At 38.6% G+C, this 6,418-nt stretch overlaps 1 pseudogene; it reads right to left on the bottom strand.

Annotated features, from left to right (window-relative positions):
• Nucleotides 1-1,288: 1,288 nt before the first annotated feature.
• LOC116902812 lies at nt 1,289-6,198 on the bottom strand (annotated as a pseudogene).
• Between the last annotated feature and the right edge of the window lie 220 nt (nt 6,199-6,418).

Below are 6,418 nucleotides of genomic sequence, written 5' to 3'. Positions count from 1 at the left end.
TAAGAAGGGTATAGATGGGGAGAGGAATCCTCTTATCAAAGAAGGGAAGGGAGTTTGGATCGGGAGCTTATTTCCGGTTAACCGGGAAAGGGAATAGCATTTGAAATGTAAATAAAAAATATCCAACCAAAGTGGGGAATAAAAAGTCAGTTGGCATGAAAAAAGTAAAATATCTGCACATTTACAACATCCAAGAACACATTTAAAAAGATTATCCACCATGATCAAGTAGACTTCATCTCAGGGGTCCAAGGGAGTTCAACATAGATAAACTAATAATATAATTCACCATATAAACAGGCTGAAAGACAAAAACCAAATGATCACCTTATCAGATGCGGAAAATGCCTTTGTCAAAATACAAAACATCTGTATAAAAAAAGTTCTGAAAAGAATAGGGAAACAGAGAAAATACCTAAACATAATAAAGGCAGTTTATAGCAAACCCATTTCCAACATTAAGTTAAATAGAATGAAACTTACAGCAAGTCAACATCAGAAAGAATACAAGAATATCTATTCTTGTCATACCCATTTAATAGAGCACTTTTTAAGTCATAATGGATCAATAAGACAACTGAAGGAGATCACGAAGATAACAAATAAGAAAGGCGTGAAAGTGAAAGTGTTTACATTTTCAAATGAATGACTATTCCTGATTTTCACCTTGGCTATTAAGTAAAACTCAAATAACTGCACATACCTGTGCATGAAATTTTCAAATTAAATAATTTGAATATGAAAACCCACTTCTAATCTGGGTCTTTTTTTCCTTTTTATCTCATCTGTATTTACCTTTTAAAGCAGAATGCGATTGAACACTATTGTATCCATTCACAAGCCTTGCTGAGTTACAAAACCTAGGGAAACTTGTGATTTTGTTCTTGGTACTTTGTAAACAAGCCACCTGAGGAATTCCTTTGTCAAGTTGTTTTAACTTGTGTATACTTCTAAGACTAGTACATGCAGAATTAACTACAGGGAATGAAAAAAATTTTAAGATGAAGCTTAAACCATCTTAATTTGCTCTACTAAAGATTCAGCTCAACAGCTAAACACTTCAGACCACAAAGTTAACATGACAGTAGGTTACATTACATCTTAAACATTCTGTCAACCTCTTGAGTCAAGCCTACAGTATCACAGCATCACATGTATAAATTTTATCTTACCCTTAGGTTTCATGTCACACAGATGTTTTAAAAATTAACAAAAATAAACAAATATCATGGAAAATATATTATTATAGGAATAAAGGTAAGCATCAAACACATAGCTCTGGTGAAGCTTAGTCTACTTCTTCCATGCATGATATGTTATCATCTCCTTTCAGCGGTGGCATTTCTGCAATTACAGGAGCTCTGGTATCATCACCAGTAGGATCATCCTCATCAATACCTGGACCAAGCTTGATCATCCTATAGATCCTGTAAGCCTGGGTCTGGAGATCTTCCACACTGAAGCCAGAAGACAGGAGTGCAGTTTCATACAGCAAGATGATCAGATCCTTCATGGACCTGTCATTCTTGTCAGCCTCTGCCTTTTGCCTTAAGGTTTCAATAATGAAGTGATCAGAGTTTATCTCCAGGTGTTTCTTTGCTACCATGTTGTTGACTTGTCCCTGAGGGCATGAGTTTTCATGATTCTTCCCATACTTGCTGTTCACCCAAATGTGATTGTGTCAATACAGCATAGGGATGTCACCATCAATTCAACTCAACCACCTTTTGAACCGTTTTCTTCAAAATGACTTTCATAATTTTGCAGAGGTTCTCCGATTTTGTCTTTTTCTCTTTCCATTTCTTCTTTTCCTCTTCATCTTCTGGAAGTTCCAGTCTTTCTTTGGAAACTGATTCCAAGATCTTGCCCTCAAATTCCTTCAGGTGTTGCACACAATACTCATCAATAGGTTCAATCATATAGATTACTTCTAATCTGTGGTTTTAGAGATGTTCCACAAAATCTGTATTAGCAACCTGGTCCATAGTCTGACCTGTGATAAAATAGATGTGTTTCCGGTTTTCCTTCATTCTGGTACAGTAGTCCTTGAAGGAAACTATCTCATCGCCAGAAGCAGATGTGTAGTATGTTAAAAAATAAGGGAAGAATGCCCACATATACGTGGAAATTGAACAATGCTCTACTCAATGATAACCTGGTCAAGGAAGAAATAAAGAAAGAAATTTAAAACTTTTTAGAATTTAATGAAAATAAAGGTACAACATACCCAAGCTTATGGGACACAATGAAAGCTGTGCTAAGAGGAAAACTCATAGCTCTGAGTGCCTGCAGAAAGAAACAGGAGAGAGGATACAACAGCAGCTTGACAGCACACCTAAAAGCTCTACAACAAAAAGAAGCAAATACACCCAGGAGGAGTAGAAGGCAGGAAATAATCAAACTCAGAGCTGAAATCAACCAAGTAGAAACAAAAAGGACCATAGAAAGAATCAACAGAACCAAAAGTTGGTTCTTTAGAGAAAATCAACAAGATAGATAAACCCTTAGCCAGACTAACGAGAGGACACAGAGAGTGTGTCCAAAAAACAAAATCAGAAATGAAAAGGAGACATAACTACAGATTCAGAGGAAATTCAAAAATCATCAGATCTTACTATAAAAGCCTATATTCAACAAAACTTGAAAATCTACAGGAAATGGACAATTTCCTAGACAGATACCAGTTACCAAAGTTAAATCAGGAACAGATAAACCATTTAAACAACCCCATAACTCCTAAGGAAATAGAAGCAGTCATTAAAGGTCTACCAACCAAAAAGAGCCCAGGTCCAGATGGGTTTAGTGTAGAATTCTATCAGACCTTCATAGAAGACCTCATACCAATATTATCCAAACTATTCCACAAAATTGAAACAGATGGAGCACTACTGAATTCCTTCTATGAAGCCACAATTACTCTTATACCTAAACCACACAAAGACCCAACAAAGAAAGAGAACTTCAGACTAATTTCCCTTATGAATATCGACGCAAAAATACTCAATAAAATTTTGGCAAACCGAATCCAAGAGCACATCAAAACAATCATCCACCATGATCAAGTAGGCTTCATCCCAGGCATGCAGGGATGGTTTAATATATGGAAAACCATCAACGTGATCCATTATATAAACAAACTGAAAGAACAAAACCACATGATCATTTCATTAGATGCTGAGAAAGCATTTGACAAAATTCAACACCCCTTCATGATAAAAGTCCTGGAAAGAATAGGAATCCAAGGCCCATACCTAAACATAGTAAAAGCCATATACAGCAAACCAGTGGCTAACATTAAACTAAATGGAGAGAAACTTGAAGCAATCCCACTAAAATCAGGGACTAGACAAGGCTGCCCACTCTCTCCCTACTTATTCAATATAGTTCTTGAAGTTCTAGCCAGAGCAATCAGACAACAAAAGGAGGTCAAGGGATACAGATCGGAAAAGAAGAAGTCAAAATATCACTATTTGCAGATGATATGATAGTATATTTAAGTGATCCCAAAAGTTCCACCAGAGAACTACTAAAGCTGATAAACAACTTCAGCAAAGTGGCTGGGTATAAAATTAACTCAAATAAATCAGTAGCCTTCCTCTACACAAAAGAGAAACAAGCCGAGAAAGAAATTAGGGAAACGACACCCTTCATAATAGACCCAAATAATATAAAATACCTCGGTGTGACTTTAACCAAGCAAGTAAAAGATCTGTACAATAAGAACTTCAAGACACTGAAGAAAGAAATTGAAGAAGACCTCAGAAGATGGAAAGATCTCCCATGCTCATGGATTGGCAGGATTAATATAGTAAAAATGGCCATTTTACCAAAAGCGATCTACAGATTCAATGCAATCCCCATCAAAATACCAATCCAATTCTTCAAAGAGTTAGACAGAACAATTTGCAAATTCATCTGGAATAACAAAAAACCCAGGATAGCTAAAACTATCATCAACAATAAAAGGACTTCAGGGGGAATCACTATCCCTGAACTCAAGCAGTATTACAGAGCAATAGTGATAAAAACTGCATGGTATTGGTACAGAGACAGACAGATAGACCAATGGAACAGAATTGAAGACCCAGAAATGAACCCACACACCTATGGTCACTTGATTTTTGACAAAGGAGCCAAATCCATCCAATGGAAAAAAGATAGCATTTTCAGCAAATGGTGCTGGTTCAACTGGAGGTCAACATGTAGAAGAATGCAGATCGATCCATGCTTATCACCCTGTACAAAGCTTAAGTCCAAGTGGATCAAGGACCTCCACATCAAACCAGACACACTCAAACTAATAGAAGAAAAACTAGGGAAGCATCTGGAACACATGGGCACTGGAAAAAATTTCCTGAACAAAACACCAATGGCTTATGCTCTAAGATCAAGAATCGACAAATGGGATCTCATAAAACTGCAAAGCTTCTGTAAGGCAAAGGACACTGTGGTTAGGACAAAACGGCAACCAACAGATTGGGAAAAGATCTTTACCAATCCTACAACAGATAGAGGCCTTATATCCAAAATATACAAAGAACTCAAAAAGTTAGGACCGAGGGAGACAAATAACCCTATTAAAAATGGGGTTCAGAGCTAAACAAAGAATTCACAGCTGAGGAATGCCGAATGGCTGAGAAACACCCAAAGAAATGTTCAACATCTTTAGTCATAAGAGAAATGCAAATCAAAACAACCCTGAGATTTCACCTCACACCAGTGAGAATGGCTAAGATCAAAAACTCAGGTGACAGCAAATGCTAGCGAGGATGCGGAGAAAGAGGAACACTCCTCCATTGTTGGTGGGGTTGCAGACTGGTACAACCATTCTGGAAATCAGTCTGGAGGTTCCTCAGAAAATTGGACATTGAACTGCCTGAGGATCCAGCTATACCTCTCTTGGGCATATACCCAAAAGATGCCCCAACATATAAAATAGACACGTGCTCCACTATGTTCATCGCAGCCTTATTTATAATAGCCAGAAGCTGGAAAGAACCCAGATGCCCTTCAACAGAGGAATGGATACAGAAAATGTGGTACATCTACACAATGGAATATTACTCAGCTATCCAAAACAACGAGTTTATGAAATTTGTAGGCAAATGGTTGGAACTGGAAAATATCATCCTGAGTGAGCTAACCCAATCACAGAAAGACATACATGGTATGCACTCATTGATAAGTGGCTATTAGCCCAAATGCTTGAATTACCCCTAGATGCCTAGAAGAAATGAAACTCAAGACGGATGATCAAAATGTGAATGCTTCACTCCTTCTTTAAAAGGGGAACAAGAATACCCTTGGCAGGGAAGAGAGAGGCAAAGATTAAAACAGAGACTGAAGGGACACCCATTCAGAGCCTGCCCCACATGTGGCCCATACATATACAGCCACCCATTTAGACAAGATGGATGAAGCAAAGAAGTGCAGACCGACAGGAGCCGGATGTAGATCGCTCCTGAGAGACACAGCCAGAATACAGCAAATACAGAGGCGAATGCCAGCAGCAAACCCCTGAACTGAGAATAGGACCCCCGTTGAAGGAATCAGAGAAAGAACTGGAAGAGCTTGAAGGGGCTCGAGACCCCATATGTACAACAATGCCAAGCAACCAGAGCTTCCAGGGACTAAGCCACTACCTGAAGACTATACATGGACTGACCCTGGACTCTGACCTCATAGGTAGCAATGAATATCCTAGTAAGAGCACCAGTGGAAGGGGAAGCCCTGGGTCCTGCTAAGACTGAACCCCTAGTGAACTAGACTGTTGGGGGGAGAGCGGCAATGGGGGGAGGATGGGGAGGGGAACACCCACAAAGAAGGGGAGAGGGGAGGGGGATGTTTGCCCGGAAACCGGGAAAGTGAATAACACTCGAAATGTATATAAGAAATATTCAAGTTAATAAAAAAAAAAAAGAAAACTCTGAAAGCTTCTTCCAATTTTGAGAATCTTTATGAATTCCAAGCTTTATATTTTTTGAAAACAGTTCATAAAATTTTTGTAGTTCTCTTTATCTTCTGCCAGTTCAGTAAATAGTTTTAAGCATTTCTTGATCAAATTTTTTCTGTTAACTTTCAGATTTTTGCTTTGTTGCAGCATTTCATGGGAAATATTTAGAGGAAGATTCTCAGAATCCACCACATCTCTAAGAAGTTCAAATACTCAGGGATTAACTCCTCACAGTTATCCATGATAAAAACATGTGACCCCTGGGTGGAGGAAACCCCTGGGGGAAGAGGGGCTAGCCAGAACCTTGCTGTTGAAAAGGAGGTTTTTGACTACAGCCTTTGTTAGGTGTGCAATGTATTCACTTCAGTGTACTCATGCTGGGGAAACGGATGTGCTTATTGGGAACATCAGTCTCTAGGTAGTCTCTAGAAGTGCACTAACAGTGTTGATGTGGTAGTGCACGCC

Source organism: Rattus rattus, chromosome 6 (genome assembly GCF_011064425.1).
Source record: "Rattus rattus isolate New Zealand chromosome 6, Rrattus_CSIRO_v1, whole genome shotgun sequence".
Taxonomy (NCBI): domain Eukaryota; kingdom Metazoa; phylum Chordata; class Mammalia; order Rodentia; family Muridae; genus Rattus; species Rattus rattus.
Note: the sequence above shows the minus strand (reverse complement) of the source record. Positions and strands in the feature narration are given on the sequence as shown.